The sequence below is a fragment of the Pristis pectinata genome, chromosome 6, assembly GCF_009764475.1.
Source record: "Pristis pectinata isolate sPriPec2 chromosome 6, sPriPec2.1.pri, whole genome shotgun sequence".
NCBI lineage: Eukaryota > Metazoa > Chordata > Chondrichthyes > Rhinopristiformes > Pristidae > Pristis > Pristis pectinata.
This window is the reverse complement of record NC_067410.1, coordinates 72,727,193-72,745,716: the sequence shown is the minus strand read 5'-3', so window position 1 is coordinate 72,745,716 and position 18,524 is coordinate 72,727,193. Positions and strand designations below refer to the sequence as shown.

General features: G+C 40.6%; 1 protein-coding gene across 2 annotated transcripts in view; it reads left to right on the top strand.

The window, feature by feature from the left end:
• The window catches only part of LOC127571700 (SPRY domain-containing SOCS box protein 1-like), a 152,738-nt gene that overhangs the window by 132,741 nt on the left and 1,473 nt on the right, over window positions 1-18,524 (top strand). The window lies entirely within an intron of this gene.

Below are 18,524 nucleotides of genomic sequence, written 5' to 3'. Positions count from 1 at the left end.
GGGCATTAAGGAATGTTGATGAACAGAGGGATCATGGGTCAATCCATAGTTCCCTGACAGTGGCAACACAGGCCAATAGGGACGTGAAGAAGGCTTATGGCCCAACTCATCCATACCGACCAAGTTGCGTACTTGAGATAGTCGCATGTGCCTGCATTTGGCCCATATCCCTCTAAACCTTTCCTATCCATGTACCTGTTTAAATGTTGTAATTGTACCTGCCTCTACCACTTCCTCTGGCAGATCGTTCCATGTACCCACCATCCTCTGTGTGAAAAGGTTACCCTCTGGTCCTCTTCAGAATACAAAAGTTGCAATCTTACGTGGCAACTTTATAAAACACTGGTTAGACCGCACCTGGAGCATTGTGTGTAATTCTGATCAACACTGTAGAAGGATGTGGTTGCACTGAAGGGAGTACAGAGGATTCATCAGGATGTGGCCTGGATTAGAGGACTTTAATTATGGGAAGAGATTGCGTAGGCTGGGCTTGTTTTCCCTGGAGCAAAGAAGGTGGGGTGACCTGATAAGTGTATAAAGTTTTTTAAGAGGCATAGATATGGTAAAGTCAGAATCTTTTCCCTGTTGATTGCAGTATCAAAAAAAGGGCATAGGTTTAAGCTGAGAGGAAGGTGTTTTAAAGGGGATTTATTCTTTAAACACAGAGTGGCTGAGAGCTGCTAGAGGAGGTGGTGGAATCAGATGCAATCACTTAGCTTTTGGGACAGCGTTCTTTCTATTCATGGATATTGTCACAGACTATTTATATTTTACCGGCTCAAATCTGCGGCTTGACTGGGATGCAGGGTTGATATTTCTTCTGGCTGGATATCTAGAACCAGGGGTCACCATGTCAAAGTAAGGCATCAGCGGACAGGACTGAGAAGAAATGAAACTTCATCTGGAGAGTTGCAAATCTTTGGAATTCTCTAACTAAGAAATCAGTGGAGGCTCAGTTGCTCATTAAATACAATAGATTTTGATAGATTTTTGGAAATTGACAGAATACAGAATTATGGTAAAAGATCAGTCATGATCTTATTGAATGGTGGAACAGGTGTAAGGGACCCACTGTTCCTATTAACTGAGGTAATGGGACAAATGCAAGTGTGATTGGGAAGTTCTGAAGGCCTCGTAAATTTATCTTTTGTTATACTTGTGTATAAACTTGCATTGAAATCGATCCCTCTTAACTTGGAAAGTGAAAGCACGTCTGCAAATTGGTCCTAAATATCAGTGGTTCCTTTAGGACACCAGCGAGAAAATGGTATGCTCAGTGTCATCACAGAAATATACCCTTGTCACCACTAACAGCCAATCATTAACCCTGTTAAGTAAAAATAGCCATGAAAATACCATAAATAGGAATATATGAGCATACTAATTAGGAGCAGAAGTAGGTCAGTCAGCCCCTCAAACCTGCTCTGCCATTCAATAGATTATCATAGGTGATCTGATTGTAACCTCAGCACTACATTCCTCCTTATGCCCAGTCATCTTTCACTACCTTGCTCATCAAGAATCTATCTACCAATATCTTCAAAATTTCGAAAATAATGTTTCCACTGCCCTTTTCAGGAAGAGAGTTCCAAGGACTTGCAACCCTTTGTGTGAGAGAGAGAGTGTTTGATCTTGTCTCTGTCTTAACTGGAAAAACCTGTATTTTTAAACATTGACCCCATTTCTAGATTCTCCCATCAGTAGAAGTATCTACTCCAAATCCACCTGGACAATATCCCACAGGATCTTGAAGGTTTCAATTAAGCCCCCTCTTACACTTCAAAACTTGAGAAAATGCAAACCTGGTTTGCCCAAACTTTCCTAATAAACCAACCTAGGTATTGTTTCCGCAACCGTTCTTTGAACTGCTTCCAGAGCATTAACATTTTTCCTTAAATAAGGAGGCCAGCATTGCATCCAGATGTGGTCTCACCAATGCGCAATATAACTGAAACATAATTTCCTTGCTATTGTATTCAATTCACCTCACAACAAACAGTAACATTCTGTTAACTCTTCTAATTACACACTGTGCCTGCATCCTAGCCTGTTATATGTGGCTACCCAGATCCTTCTACATCCCTGAGCTTTGTAATCTCTCACTATTTAATTAAAATTTCTGTTTTTCCTGCCAAAATAGATAATTAACATTTCCCATATTATGCTCCATTGCCAGATTCTTGCATACACACTTAACTATATCCCTATGTAGCCTCCATAAATCCTTGTCACAACTTTGGTATCTTTGATAATGGTGAGAGATGCAAATGCAGTGTAAGTTGTACATTCTGATCTTAAAGTGAGCATGCAGTTAGCACAGTCAATAGATGTAGTAGTACTACCTGTTGTCCACTAGTGAGAAGACTGCAAGTAACCTATGGGCAGAGGCTTTGGTTCAATTTTGTGCCTTTACTTTTTCTCTCAAAGGCTTAATCAGGCAATGATTATGTAGAATCATGAGATCAGCAATTACATGGATTGAATAAACATTTTTTTATGATCAAATCTGGGTTTCAGTAATCACGCAGACGATTCAAATCTGACTTGAAGCCAGAGGAATATAATTAAGATAGAGGAGTGTCAGGTTGCTCTTCCAGATCCTCAATGCCAAAACATAAAAGTCTGCTTCCACAGGATAATGACGCCTAACATCACCCAAGCTTGCTTCATTTTGATCCCTTGTACCAGTTCCTGTCTTCTGTATCTTGGCAAAACAAGTCCATGAAAAAGATTTGATCCACATCATGTGGGGGAATATTTAAAATTGTATTTATGCTCTGTTGTTATGAGAGGTATGATGTTGCTAGGGAATTGAAATATAATCCTCCTTTCGACATTCATTTCTGTGCTTGTTACTCCAAGGACACGAGCTACAATTTAACACTGTCTATCCTGCAGCAATGACATGCGTTAGTCCTAACATTAGAAAGAAAGAACTTGCATTTATATTGTGTCTTTGCTAACCTCAATGTCCCTTGTATCCTCAATCCTGCGACATCCAAAAACAATTTACAACCAATGATATGCTGTTGAAATCTGGTCACCATTTATAATGTAGGAAACACAGTAGTGAATTTGTGCAAAGTTATGTCTCTCAAAAAGCAATGAGAAAATAACTAGGCTGTACATACCATTTTCTATTTAGTAGTAAAGGGATAGTGCTCGCAGATGATCTCGAAGAAATCCTCCTATGAAGAATGTAGCATAGATTTCCTGATATTAATTACCAGCTATTAGGGGTCCTGTGCCTTTCAGCAACAGTGATTTCATCAAGTTGGCTTAGTTACTAACATATTGAAGAATTCTGCCAAGCAGAGAGCCCAGAAGTGAAAGCTTCAATTGTTAACTAACTTGTTAAGAGAGGATTACTGACAGCAATGTCTGGATTTCTGCATCTGGGTCCAGCTTCTGTCAAGTTTCCAATGAAATATTGAGGGCCTCAAAGCAAAAAATCTACAGTTGCTGGAAATCTAAAGAAAATACAGAAAATGCTGGGAATATTCAGTGGGTCAGACAACATCTGTGCAGAGAGAAACGCGTCAATGTTTCAGGTCAATGAGCATCATCATTATCCAACAAATTCCTGGCCATTAATTTTAATGATGTTTGTTGGAATGTCTTTTGCTGCTTTGTTACTTTCTGAATCAGCAGAATGTTCAAATGTGGCTTTAGCGAGGCTTCACAAAGGATTTCTCCCTTTGGTGCACTGAACCAAGTGTGTCCCTTGTAAAAGATCGTGAAATTGGCCAACAGTACATTTGAAACAGCAGTTTATATCCAGAATAAGGCACTAAAGTGGGATTGATGTTGTCCCTGATGGGGCCAGATTCAACTGAATGTAGCTTCTAACAGTTTTCTGAGCATCAGCTCTTAAAGGTGCACTCTCCATAGCAACCAGGCACACATGCAGGTCTTCCCCAAATTATGACAGGGTTCTGTTCCTGAGACCTGTTCATAACTTGAGCAGTTCCTAAGTCAGAAATGAACAAAAACAGTGTATGAGAGAGAATCACAGAAACAACTGTGACAGGAGATGAGCAGGCGTGGGAAGAGTGGCTGCCAGCCGGCCTCACTGACTCAGTGAGCGAGTGAGTTGGCTCATTAGGTACATGCCCTGCTCCTACCTGCCAGAAGGTGTCTGCAGCCCTGCAGCAGCCAGCAAGTTCATCCCACCGGTCTCCCAAAAGCTTGTTTGAAGTTGCAGGCTGTTCACAAGTTGAGTTTTCATAACCTGGGGAGGGCTTGAAGTATGACTGGGAAGTGAGAAAGAATCATTACTGGGTCTCTTTCACTGAAATGCGTGTTATTGGCAACTACCTAGGGCCACCATAGGAAGTCCTCGACAGAAGATTGATCCTGTCAGCTCCTCCAGGTTGAGAGAATCCCCACTCATTCAAACAACAAGCAAGTAAGTTCCATGCCCTGATGTATTAGGATGAGCTGCACTCCACTGACAACAGCTGTCGTGAGCCATCTGGGGTAATGGATTGGGGACTTGTTCTTTTATCTGTTGCTATCAGTGGAGATTGATCTGCAGGTGAGGATATGAAAGATTGTTGTGTCTCATCTGGGTTCTCTCAGCTGGTCACTGGTAAATTCTGTTGGTATTATGGTGTGCAGTGAGAGTCATTTTGTCTGGACTGGAGACCATGATTTAGCAAGCTCCTTAAGGGAGTCCCTCATTGGCCAAGCAATCGATGCACTCTCCTCGAAGATCAGCTGAACAGCCTTCGTCATTGTCCTACACCACCAGCTCCTGCTGCTCCACAGCCCATGCCTCGTGTCCCTCTGCCTATGGGGTGTGTCATTCTTTGGGCATGTGCTACTGTCTTTAATTGATTTAGTTGTGCAGCATGCAGCACATAATGAACTTTGGAAGCCATCTGAGCATCCTGTCGTCACGTCTGCCACTGTCCAGTCACATCTCCTGATGTCAGCAGTGTTTCCCTATAAATAGATGCTCCTGATATCAGCAGAGCCACATGATGTACTCCTAGTTGTGTTTAGACACTCCTGTGAGTGTTTATTGAAAGTAATGGGTTCAATCCCAGTTCAGTATGTGCTGCAGAGTGCCCACACACCAATCCACTCATTTTCAGAATACTGATGGCCTTTTTTGCAATTATCTTCTTCTTGCATGGGTTCAATCTATCTGTGCACAGTGGTTCTAGTAGGATAGCAAATTGGTCAGAGAAGTGGAGGATAGCCCTTGTCCCTTGGGATGCAGCCCTCTGCACAGTCCTGGCTGCAGGGCAGTTCATTCTCTGAAGGTAAATGTATCATGTACTTCCAGGAAACATGGCATTCAAATTCAGGAATTCTCCTGGTGATCCACAACCACATGAACTTTGAGGGAGTGGAAAACTTTCATATTGATGAGGTCATCTGGGTTATTAATGGGAAGTGTAATGAGCCTGACACAGTCATGCCTGCAGTTGTGGTAAGCCAGCAATGCTGTCAGATCCCAGTCCCTCGGATGCCACCTGTTCCTTACTGAAATGGAAGTATGAGCTCATGTCTGCTGAAATAGTGTGCCTGGGTGACCTCTCAAATGCTAGGATGGGAAGCAAATTGTGAAACATTGTCGAGATCTGTCACAGCTACTTGGAATGATCCTTTGGCAAGGAAGTTCAGAGTGGAGGTGACTTTGACCTCGTGGTGAGTGCAATCCAGGCACAAGAGCATAGTCAAGTGTTTTCCCACAGCCTTTTACATACCACTAGGATGACTGCCTCAGAAAACAACGTATTCACAAACTAAAAGGTCCAAGTAGGATATGTTGTCTTCAAAGATTCTCTTGGAATAGTCTCTTCACAGATGGGCATTCCCCAAGCATCCAGGCATTACTCTACCAAAACTTCCAATACTTGGAGTGCTGCCAACGGTGTCACCAGTGAGGTACCCATTAAATGTGTCCATTTGAATTTTGGAGAAAGCACACCCATTTAGCCCAGCACACTATGAGCTTTGGATAGTGTTTGAGCAGGCTGCAGTTACTTCTGCTGTCCAGTTCTGTCTTCTGATATCAGTGGAGTATCCTTTAAAAATGTATATCATGCATTTATGTATTGCTAGTGGTAGTGAGTACTTAACAAAAGTCAAAGGCTGCAACCAGAAGCTCCAATTTATGACGGTAAGGAAAAAAAAACAAGCAATGCACAACAGGCCACATTGTTAGGTGGGTGGCTGATCCAGGAAACAGATGCACCGAAGTAAATTGCCTGATATTTCCCCGCCCCCCCCAAGGTTGGCATCTTCACCCAGGTTTGACTGTTAGCATTATCTACTGTGGGTTGAATTGCTTCATTGAACAATTTGCACATGAAAAATGGATACAAATGGATCTGCTTCCAAGCTGTATATCCTTCAGCCAAATTAAGGAACCACCCATTGAAGAGATTTGTACCTAATTATTTAAGATCCAACTGTGCTTTCTGGAGCCAAGCTAATTAGAGTTTCATTGGAAATGACGCGTCTTGTTGAGACGGCCATTATTTACCCTGAATGTAGGAATTTATTAAGTCAACAATTTCCTCAAGTATTTGCTAGTGATGCTGCTTGGAAGTGATTTAAATCTCTTCGAGGATGAGTCGATCATAACACATTACAGTATCTTGAGAACTGTCTGCAGCACAGCATGGATGGATATTTGTTGGAAATTGGAATGATAACATTTGACCTGTTAATTGCCTGTAGCTATTTAAACTTCTAATTACAGAATAACTAACAAGTGGTAGCACTGAATTGTGTCTTTAAGTCACTGTAACTTAATTTATAATTAGCAAAAAGGGAAAATTCTGCTTTAACTATTTTAATAGACCTGCACCTTCAAAGGGATTATTTAAATCAGAGTTTATAATAGATTTCAATCAAATCTGAAATGTTAATTATTTCAGTACTTGCATGTTATAAATATCTGATGTTTCTGCATGATGGAGCATTTTAACATTTTAATTTTAAATGAACTTTTTTAAAAAAAACAATAGTCAATCCACTTTAATTCAGGGGAAAGGTCTAGAAATTAATCATCAGGGATTGTAAAAAGGTCCAATCAGATAAGAGTGGCTTTGTCACATTGAATTCTTCTACCGTTCTGTTTTTGTTCCAATGTGTTAACCTGCATCTGTTGAAGTAAAAGGTGTAAGTCAACATTGTAGGTCAAGACCCTTGACCCATCGAGTTCTTCCAGCATCTGTTTTTGTTCTAGATTCCAACATCTACAATAGCTTTTCTCTTATCGCATTGGATTTTGTTTAGTTTGGATTGGGATGTCACCTGAATTATTTTGTAAGATGCAAGCAAATGGTGATGGTGAGGTATAACAGTGGCTGACGGGTTGAAGACTTAAAGCAAATGGTACCACAGTATTGTGTTGCAAAAGTCTGGCGATTTTCTGTACTGATTTATATTTTCAAAAAGTAGTAACAAGCATTTAATGAGACAAAGTAGGATTGATGTTTGTAATGCCAAGATCTTTTAACTGACTCCTTTTATCTATAATGTTTTTTCCTCTTGAAATTCTCACTGGAATAGTCAAATTTAAGGATTATAATGCACTACTTTTTAAAGTTCAAAGTTCCAGCTAAGCCTTTTCATCTACAAGGCACAAGTCTGGAGTGTGATGGAATACTTTCCATTCGCTTGGACGAACCTGACGTTCAAAAATATTCGGAACAAAGCTGCCCACTTGATGCCCTAGCCTCACCCTGAGTGTTTATTCCCTGCACTACCAGCAGACTGGCTGCATTGTGTGCCATCCACAAAATGCTTGTCTCTGCCACCCTGCCAACAACTCCTTAAATCCGTGGTCTCCATTACCAAATAGGGTCAGGCCACCAGGTGCACAGCAACAACCCCACCTGCAGGATCCTTTCTGAATTGCACATTATCCTGACTGGAAATATCACTTTTCCTTCAGCTCTGGGTCTCTATCCTGGAACTCTGTATTGCACAGTGTTGTAGGAGGACCTTCAAATGGGCGGTAGGGGTTCAAGAAAGCGGATCATCACCTTCTCAAGGACAATAAATGCTGGTCTTGCTAGCACCACCCACATTCTGTAAAAATAAATGTAAATAAAACAGTTGTTCCACCACTTCCACTGGAGGGTGCACCAGAATTTCCACGGAATCGTAAATAATGCATTACTGGATCTGTACAAAAGTGCTAAATTATGGTGTGCGAAAGATTCCTTTAACTGGGATAATTTTAATGTTAAACATTCTGTACCATTTGTTTAAATAAAATGTTATATTCATCATTTTTGTACTTTTATTCAAGTCTCTTCTATCCACCTGGAAAGATAAATTGGAATCTTGCAATACAGTTGAAATACTGTGCTGGGAAAAACCATTTAAGTATTTACGTCAGATGCAATTAACTTGTATTCCCATGGCCTGTTGTTCATGTGTTAATGAGGTGTTTCTGGAGCTAATGATTGGTGACCATATTCTATTACTTTCCTTTATGATAAATGTATGCAACGAAGCCACTGGGATTATGACCTACATTATACTGTCAATAGCAATTGAGTCTCACTGCAACCCCACCCCAACTGTAGTCGTTACTTAGCTGCGGCTGTTAGCAATAATTACCCTTAAATTTCAAATATTGTAATTAGGTTATACTATTACCGTATTGTATTCCCACAATGTACCATCAGAATTATTTTTAAGTGATGTGCTGTTGGAAACATATTTTGGTATCAAGTTTCTAATAAAATCAGTTATCATACAAAAAAATTAATTTCATATTGATCAAAGAATTCATACTGTGTTCAGATACCAATTTAAATTGGGTCATTAGCTCTCAAATCAGCTGCTGGTAAGTGGGAATGACTTGGCAATTCTAAAAGGGATAAAAGATTCTTATGAATTATGGAGACTAATTTTATGTCAAACAGCAGTAGAAAGCAAATCTAATGATAATTTTGACCTTTGTATAAAAACAGGCTACAACAAGCAATGTGACATTAATAATTTATAAAGTCTGGTATCAGTTGTACACTGATGCAGTAGCTATATGCTTTTTAGATGTTAATGTATCCCACAGATAGTAGAAGGAAGCTCTTTTTGATTGATTATAATTTTATGAGAGGTAGATGCCTAAAGGTGCTGAATCACCCCAGAGGAAGTTTTCCATAGGTGCCAACTGCTTTCTGGTATCTTAGCCAAGTAACCCAGACAGAGTGTTGGCAGGCTCTCGTCTGCAGGAGGAGTGAAAGGAATCTAAGCCAATTCTTGTCCTCAGATCCACACACATACACTTTCTACTAATTAATGGATAGCACTCAGGAGCCACAACCAGATGCTTTGTTTTATCTCTTGCTCTCCATATACTTTATACTGTCACCCTGAACAAAACGTTCAATATTATTGTAGAATATGGTCAGTTCATCAAAACAAGCAATTAGTGACAGTACCTTTAAACTTGCAAGAAGAATCGAAAATGTTTTCTATTTCTGCTTGTTTCCAATTTGTTTATAGTTCAGTGTGGTACAGCATTTAGAAACACACAAAAATGTAAACTGTCATAAGTTACTATAAATGATAAATGTTTAAAATAGAACTGAAACCATTGGCAATGCCTATTCCTTGCAGTTTCTCCTCAAAACACATAAAATCAAACTTTTGGAAGAAATTGAATTTTGATTGAATATATTCTCTTTTACTGCTATTTCTACTGCATCCCTTCCACATAGAATTTCTGAACTTAGAGAGCAGAGGGAACCATTTCCAAGGAACTTTGTGGTATGCTACTTACTATCTCCCATCTTAAGACATCTGCATTTGCCAGTTTGGTGACCTTTGAGTGTGATGTTCACTTTCGTTTGGTGGAACACATCAAAGATACTAAGGCAATTAATCAAATGTGGCCTAAAGATAGTGCAAAAATACCTGCAGGTAGTGTGACTAATTGTACCTATGTTAAATGGACTGCACAGTTGTATGGGTATTTGTATGGGAGATAAATTTTTTTAACAAAATAAACTTTATTCATGATATAGGAAACTATATACAATAATAAAAACTGTTCAAACCTTTACGTTCGTGTACAGTTCAATTCTTAGTGTTACCTTTTTATATATAAAAAAAAACACAGCACTGATGCCACACGTGTGGCTCCGAGGTGATACCCCAATCCCATCTTTACAACATTTGAGCTGCTTCCTTGCCTGACCTTGCCCCTCCCTCTCCAGTGGCAGAAGAACCCTAAACTGTTGTCAACCACATTCCCAGAAGTTGACCAGAAATATAGTAGTCTAGTCTTAGGAGAACTGAGGTTCCCTGAAATGTATAAGCTGTAAGAGGAGGGAGAGTGATTTCCTAGTTCAACCATGATTTTCTTCTCTGATCCCCTGCGGATTTTGACTGTCTTTGGAACTACAGTATTCACAATATGGTATACAACAGGCTTCATGCTGTAGCTCTATCCTTGCAGTTTTTAAAAATGCTAATAGATCACTATTAAATCAAGAGCCATTGGAGAAAAAAGGCAACAGAGAGGATTTCATTTAGGCAAACAACAAAAGATTTCTGTAAGAACAGAGAGCAGGTGTTGGGCAGTTTTTAAACTCTTTATTTCCCCACTTGGAATACACCCCTTTGTGAATATTTATTTTCATTAAAACTGTTTTTCCACTTGAGGCTTATTGAAGTAAAAAAAGCACAATCCCATTGTAACTATTCAAATTATGTTTGACCACATGGAATTCAATTCAGAAATTATGACTTTGTAACATTTAAAAATTGTATCAAACGGCTGACACAGATGCCAGACAGGAGAGAGGAAAAGAGCCAAGCACTATTTGCTTGGGCCAACAGCTATGGTCCAGAGTGGAACTTGGTCTTAGATCAAAGGGAATGCTGCAATTTCAGTTACTTATACTTGGCAAGGTTTTACTTTTTAAAAAAAAACACCTTATTGGGGTACTGCAGTCAGGAAAGGTGACCTGGTCAGTCACTAGCAGATGTCAGCAGGCGGATCACTTAAAGAAGGGCTGCATTCAGGAAGAGGTGACCTGCTGACAGGAAGTCATTCCTCGGGTCATCAGCACATTGACCCTGAGATGGTTATGAATGTACACAGGGTCAACTAGTAGCACAGAGGGATAAGAAAAAAGAGAAGACTATCCTCGTGTCAGCTGTTACGTTAAGGTTTTATCATTTCTGATCCTCAAGCAATAGTGTTTCACTGCAGATATTAAGGAATTCTGTTTAAAAACAAAAAAAAAGCAGGATTTCTGCCTATCTCTATAATTCAATTATGGTCCTATTGCAAGCATAGGTAGGCAGTGGAGATGGTAGATACTGTATAAATCATGGGTGTTCCCATTTAAACCATACACTTTCAGCTGTCAACCTGATGGGTAAATCTGTGCTTGACACACATCAGTTTAGTTGAAATTTAATCCATTATCTCCCTGAATCTGGCATTATCAATTTGCCTTCCATGTTTTTGCTATTCATCAATGTGCAATCATCCAAGTACTTGTAGATTGCCACTTTATGACTGCTATTAACTATGCTTGTCCAAGAGAAAGTTAATTAATGAACTTTCTCTTCAAAAGAGAGAGTGCCTACTGGATGTAATTTAATTTCTGAACATCAATTTCCTTAACCTTTTTTCTCCAAAGGTATATTAAAACTAAATACTAGTTGTCCACTAAAATAATTGCAAGTTACCTCCTGATTATTTTTTATCTGCACCGTAGCAGATAAACTTACAGTCCATATTTATGTCACCTCATTTTGATGTCTTGCAACTGTTGATACTTAAATTGGATTACATGCTCACTGTGCATTGTTTTGTGCCCTGTTCTCTAATCCTCCGGTCCCTAAACTGAACAGAACAGAGTATACTCTGTGGACACTCAAAGGAGTTTTACCCATTCCGCACCAGACAATGGGAACAGAAAAGACAAGTAGCTAAACTGAAGAAATGTCACTTCCCAGTCTCTAATCAACCTCACATTTATCCCTGGTAGTTTTTTCCTTATTTTTCAGGATCTGGTGTCATTGGCAAGACCAGAAATTATTGCCCATTCTTAATTAAGATGATGTTGAACTGCCCCTTTGAGCCACTGCCTTTCTTCTGCTGAAGGTACTCCCACCTTGCTGGGTGGAGAGATTTGGGATTTAAACTTGTGAGAAAGAAGGGACAGTGATTTATTTCCAGACTGGGATGGTATGGTATTTAGAGGTAACCTACAGGTGGTGATGGTGTACCTGGTGCACCTGAAGTCCTTGATCTAGGTGGTAGAAATTTCACGTTTGGGAGGTGTTGTCTGAGTATCCAAGGTGAGTAAATGCAGTTCATTTTGTAGATGGCACACACTGCAGCCATTGTGCACTGGTGGGGAAGGGAATGAACATTATGGTGCTTGATTGTATATCATCTGGGTTAATTTGTCCTGTATGGTGCAAATCTTCCTGCATATTGTAGCCATAACCTTTGAGGCAAGTGGTGAATATTCCATTATGATTAGGATCCCCACGCCCCCACTGATCCCCTTTGACCTTACCAGAATGTTGCTTCCTTGAAATTGAGGGCAGTCATTCGCATCTCACCTCTGGAAATCATCTCATGATCCATTTTTGGACCAAAGTTGTGATGAGTCTGTAGACAGGGTGGTGATTAGTCAGGTTGGACCTATTCTGTGAACAGGGCATGGGCAATTTTCCAGATGCCATTGTTGTTCTGAAGTGTGGGTTTTGACTACTCCCATAACCTTGTATGTATTCAGTGCTATTGACTATTTATTGATATCACACAGCATTTGCTCTTCACTTTTAGGTATGCCTGGTCCTGCTCTCGGCCTGCCATTCTGTACCTCTCATTGAGTCAGTATGGATGCCTTAGCTTGACTGTAATGGTCAAGTGCAGTGCAAGGTTATAAGGTTACAGATTGTGGTGGGGTACATTCCTGCTACAGTTGATGGTGCCTCTTTTGAGCTCCCAAATCTGTTCTGAGCCTATCCCATTTGGCATGATTGTAATACCACACCACGCTATGGAGGCTACCTTTGATGTAAAGACTCAACTGTCTTCACAAGCACAATGCAATGGTCTCCTTACCAATACATAAATGGATGGTTCCGTCTGCAACATAAGTTGGTGAGGACGAGGTTAAGTAGATTTATCTCTCATGTTAGTTCATTAACTATCTACCCATAGACCCAGTCTGACATCTGTGTTTGGGACTTGGGCAGCTTTGTTCAGGGAGGTGCTATGAAGTCATCCTGGTGATGGCATTGAAGCCCTCACCCGGAGTATGTTCAATGCCTCTTGGTGCATCTTAGTGTTGTTCACTGTGGAGGAGCATCAGCCAAAGGAAGAGAGTAGGTTTAATCTGGAAGAGATTTTTTCCTGTCCCTGTTTGACTTGATATCTCGAGACTATGTGTTCTAGAGTAAATGTGGACTCCAAGGCTCCTCCCTCCCTCCTGTACACCACCATAATGCCCCCTCTGGTGGGTCTGCCTTTTCAGTGGTTATGGGGGAAGAGTCTAGAATATTAAGGTACAATTCTGTAAATACAGTTAAATGAGGCTGTTACTTCAGTCTGTAGAAGAGCTCTCCCACTTTAGACACATGCTTCAGATGTTTATGAGGAAAACCTTACTAGTCACAGGTAGACAGGGTGGTGATAAAGGTGTTTAGCATGCTGCCCTTCATCAGTCAGGGCATCAAGTATAAGAGTTGGGACATTATGTTGCAATTGTATAAGTTGTTGGTGAGGCTACCCTTGGAGGCTACTGTGTACAGTTTTAGTCACCCAGTTATAGGTAAAACATGGATGAACTAGGTAGAGTGTAGAAAAGATTTACGAGGATGTTGCCAGGACGAGAGGGCTTGAGTTATAGGGAGAGGTTGGCCAGGCTAGGTCTTTATTCCTTGGAACGTAGGAGAATGAGGAGCGACCACATAGAAGTGTTTAAAATTGAGAGGCAGAGATAAGGTGGATGGTAACTCTTTTTTTCCCCAGGGTAGGTGAGTCCAAAACCAGTGGGCGTAGGTTTAGGGTGAGGGGGGCGAAATTTATAAGGGACCTGAGGGGCAACTTTTTCACGCAGTGGGTGGTGAGTATATGGAATGAGCTGCCAGAGGAAGTGGTTGAGGCAAGTTCAGTAGTATCATTCAAAAAGCACTTGGATAGGTACATGGAGGAGCGGGGCTCAGAGGGATATCAGCCGAACACAGGAACTTGGGATTAGCTGGATAGGCACTGTGGTCGGCGTGGACTCGTTGGGCCGAAGGGCCTGTATCTGGACTGTATTGCTCGGACTCACTCTAGATTGAAAAGGTTTGGCATGTCCTGGCTGTGTCCAAATTCAGTGCCAGGTAGATTGCTGAGTGGTTTCTCCAGTTTTACTCATTCTTTGTTTCAATATAGAGATTGCAATACAACAGTGTGGCTTGCTACGCCACTTCAGAAGTCAACAACTAATGGGTCTGAAGTCTGGCTTTTGGAGGGAAATGCCTGGCATACTTGGGTGCTAGCTATGTGTACAGGTGGTAATCTGGATCTTGCTATATCGGTAGACACTTTAATGGAAGCACAGAAGGGAACCAAATGCTTTCCCACCAAGCCAGGAGCAGTGTGGTAGTTGGTGGGAGGATAGAAACAGCCCCGTAGCTAAGTGGCCTGGAAGAGTTGGAGTGCCCCTCAACAGGAAGCCCTAATGAAGGTACACTGCCTTCTCTGCCTGGCACCTCTGTTGGGCCCTCTCCTTAAACTCTCTTACTACCCCTTAAATGGAAGCTTTTGACACCAGTATCCACCTGATCTTACCCTGCCAGCAGTCGGTATGTGCTCTCATCCTGCACATTCCATCTGGGAATTGGGCCAGTAGCCAAATATGAGATCCAAAGGTTGTGGTCTGAAACCTAGTCCATCAAATCAGGGCAACTGCCCAAACCCTGTTTTGGAATTAAAACCAAATGGCAATTCATAGTTTAGTGACTCAGTTGAAACCACAGCATTAGCATTCTTTTATTTCACTGTGGCATTTCTGAGGAAGTTCTTTATAAGCAATTCCAAATGAAGAAAATAACTGAGAAGGGATATCATTCTATTAAACATTATTTAACTTGAATGTGTCATTATAAAACTTGGATAAGCTTTTGAAATGTTGACACTTGTAGATGAGAGATTCATGTTTTGCAGCCCTGAATACTAGAGCAAATGTGAATGAAATATTTGTGTGAGCTACCAGTTGGAGCAAGTAACTTATTAACTAGTCTTGGAGCTCTGGGCTCCCTGTCAGTCAAAAATCTCCTGGAAACCTGTAGTAACCACATTGCGACACAAGAAGTTCTGCAGATGCTGGAAGCTGGAGCAATACACAAGAAGTGCTGGAGGAACTCAGCAGGCCAGGCAGCATCCATGGAGGGAAATAAACAGTTGACGTTTTGGGCCGAGACCCTTGATCAGGACTGGAAAGCCCTTTTCCTTTCCAGTCCTGATGAAGGGTCTCAGCCTGAATTATCGACCGTTTATTTCCCTCCATAGATCCTGCCTGACCTGCTGAGTTCCTCCAGCACTTCTTGTGTATTGCTAACCACACTGTCATGAGATGGTAGTTACAATGATCGTGTAACGACTTGTCATGGCCATTCTTCAGTTTTTTTAACTTTTTAGGGGCTACGTCAGCTGGAATTTAATTGCTCGCGCTGCCCCCCCCCCCCCGCCCCCCATTCCCACTAGGCAACAACCCATCACTGGGAAATCATTTGGAAACCAATGTACAAATCATTTACAAGCAATATGGATTATTAAAAAGGCTGGCTGAATCTTTTTAAGAAAACTAGCAATAATTTTCTTTGTTTTTTTTCCATAGGTGATAAGGGTTTCTGCCTTACGGGCAGTATTGGAGATCCAGCTCACTTTTCAGATGAAAAAAGATTCTTCCTCAATTACTATCTAATTCTTCCATGCCCCTGCTTATTGGCCTGTTAAAGGAAATAGACCCTTCCAGTTCACCGTTTATGCCTCCCCATAACTGTTGCCAAATGTTTTTCCACTGCTATTTTTTTCCCCCTTGTCCAGATTTATTCCTTAATACTAAGTCCAGTACCACTGCCTCTCTTGTTGGTTTTGTTGCATACTAATTAAAAGTAAAGTTCTCCTGAATGCATTTAAAGAATTCTGCACTTTATATACATTTCTAAGCTGATTAATGTCAAGGTAATAAAATTCTTTACTGTCTTGTTACTTACTTTTGCACTTTTCAGGAACACCCACATATTGGAATTTTATCTCCTGTTGGAGGTCAGTGATATACACTCAGTAAAGTTACAGCCCATTTCTTGTTCACGCTACATAACCTTGTTTGCCTGACTTTCCAGCCCACTATTCTTCCTTGGAACCTTTCATATTTTCTTTAAGCAATATTGATACTTGGTTCTCTTTTTGTTCTTGAATGAAACATTTATCTCATCTGAATATCATGTAATCAAGATAAAAAAAATATCAGTACACGACACTGAAAAGATGCATTTGAAGCTTGGAATATTTGTTGAAATTGCAGAAATTTGGTTACTGGAAGGTTTGGACTACCTTTGCCAAATTCCACTTTCTTCTGTGTGCTTTTTTTGTTGCATTAGATTTCATGCCTTTTGCTCTGTTCAAATGAACATTATTCATGTGTAATGACACACAAAGGCGCTGTAGGAACTCAACAGGCCAGGCAGCATCTATGGGGGAAATGGAGCGTCGACGCTTCAGGTTGTGACCATTCATAAGAACTATGTGTAGACTTTGAGATAGTGCATGCAGGTTAATTGTGGAGTGTAGATAATTGTAACGAACCTTGTGTACTTCTCTGGCAGGGATAACTACATAACAAAAATATGAAATCTAGCCAAGGCTACTTTCACTCATAAATGCACAAAATGCTGGAAATACTCAGCAGGTCGGGCAGCATTCGTAGGCAGAGAAAGAATTAATGTTTCAGGTTGATGATCTTTCATCTAATTTTGATATACTGCAGCCAATTACAGCATTATTGTTGTTCAAGAAAGAACTGGAGGTTGAGTGAGAGGTTATATGTGTGTGTATGTATGTATATGTGTATGTATGTGTATATATATGTGTGTGTGTGTGTATACATGTGACTCCAGTCCTGACCATTTGATTGGTGCATGCTCGAAGACTGTAGCTATTTCCTATTTCAAAAATAGTATTACAGAAAGGAAAATAGTGGGCCAAGCAAAAACTTTGTAATAAGTTTAGTTTTAGCTTAATGTTGGTTTGTGAATTAGGAGAATGTCAATGCATGTTCTGAAAGTATCCATTTGTTCTTTGATGCACTTAATACAAATGTGGGAATATTATAAAATGCTTACTTAAGTGTATTACTCCTTAAGCTTAGCTAAACTTTCTCGTATTTTCTCATGACAGTGAAGGAGGCTATTCAGTCCATCAAGTGTATGCTGGCTCTAAGTAATCCCATTCTTTTCCTTCCCTGTAACCTGTTCTCTCTCGCATACTCATTAATTCCACCCTGATTGTCCCACCACCAACCTACACTAGGTGGTAATTTACAGTAATCAATTAACCCATGGCACATCTTTGGGATATGGGAGGAAACCCTGTGCACCCAGAAGAAACCCATGCAGTCACAGGGAGAATGTACAAACTCTACACAGACAGCATTGGAGGTCAGGATCCTGGGTGGCTGGAGCTGTGAGGCAGCATTATTACCACATACTCTAGAACTTGACTCTGGCAGATTAATTTATAGAACATGGAATTTAGATGCTTACCATTTTGGTGCTAGTAGCAAAATCATAGGAAAATTCTGGGATTGTCATGTTGGTAGATTAATTGGCCACTAAATTGCTGCTAGTGTGTAGAAGAGTGGCAGAATCTGGGGGGAATTGATGGGGATATGGGGTGAATAAAATGGGATTGGTGTAGAATTAGCGTAAATGCGTGTTTGATGGTTGGGCCTGTTTCCATACTGTTTAACTCCTGACTCTAAGCTCATTAGACAACCACTTGTACTGGTAGGATGCCTGTCTGTTTGGTCCTGTTGTGTGAGCTATTCTCAGCTGACATAGCACTGGGAATACCAGAGTTAACTTCAGGTGCCTGTCTGAGGGAAAGGAATGATACGTGGGATTACGGTTACAAAGCCCCTACTTGGAAGGCATCTGTAAAGACATCCATGAAGCTGTGCTTGTGCTCAGCTGAATATTTCACCAATGCCACCTTGGGCAGGCAAGTATGCAGAATGACCATTTAGTGACTTGCTGGGGAATTACTGTTAGTGCCTTCAGAAGCATGAAAGATAAGAATGGATAACTTCCATTGATCAGAAAGTTTGGACAATTTGAACTACTTGCACTGGAGAATTTTCAAAATTGAGTGCTTTTGAGAGAATTAATTGTATATAAAAGTTGTTTCCACTTATTGGCAGATTAGAGATGATGGATTTTATCAATGTTGTCACTGGAAATGTAATGGGAGATCTTATTTTTAGTTCAAGACTATCATGTACTATCCCTCCCTAATTTGTCTC